Source organism: Buceros rhinoceros, unplaced genomic scaffold (assembly GCF_000710305.1).
Source record: "Buceros rhinoceros silvestris isolate BGI_N320 unplaced genomic scaffold, ASM71030v1 scaffold34853, whole genome shotgun sequence".
Lineage (NCBI taxonomy): Eukaryota > Metazoa > Chordata > Aves > Bucerotiformes > Bucerotidae > Buceros > Buceros rhinoceros.
Genome location: NW_010405922.1, coordinates 473 through 1001, shown reverse-complemented (window position 1 = coordinate 1001; position 529 = coordinate 473). Strand labels below are relative to the sequence as shown.

The 529-nt window shown below is 47.6% G+C and overlaps 1 non-coding gene across 1 annotated transcript; it reads left to right on the top strand.

The window, feature by feature from the left end:
• Positions 1 to 126: 126 nt before the first annotated feature.
• On the top strand, positions 127 to 198 carry TRNAC-GCA. Its single transcript has one exon. It is a non-coding gene; the product is annotated as a tRNA-Cys (tRNA).
• The last annotated feature ends 331 nt before the right edge of the window (positions 199 to 529 follow it).

The window sequence follows — 529 nt, the reverse complement described above, 5'->3', positions numbered from 1 at the left end:
TGCGCCCTCGGTCAGGTCCGTCAAGGTGCACAGGGGTCTGTCAAGGCAAAGACTCTCAGCAGGGATGTGGAAACTTGCGTCTCTATTAAAACATTTTTAAAAGCTCCTTGTGCAGGTGTTGAGGCAGGGGGTATAGCTCAGTGGCAGAGCATTTGACTGCAGATCAAGAGGTCCCTGGTTCAACTCCAGGTGCCCCCTTTTTTGCTGCTTTTTTTACCTTTTTTTTCCTTCCAGAATCTCCTCACAGAGCACGGAGAGACTTTGTTACCCCTCTGAGGTATTGGAAATCTCTTGATGAGCTCTTGCAAAGCATGAAATCACACTTTGATCTGTTTTTCCCCTCTCTTCTGAATACTGCACGTACGCACAGGTTCACTGGCTCAGCAGAGGTGCTACTGGTCTAGTTTTTCCTGTTTCAGTAATTGCCATTAATTTAGACAGCAAGGATACTGGCTTATTTTACTCTCTGGAGCTGGGGACCTCTGCTGAAATTCCTCCTGAAGGGAGCTGGGGTTGTGACGCGTAAATC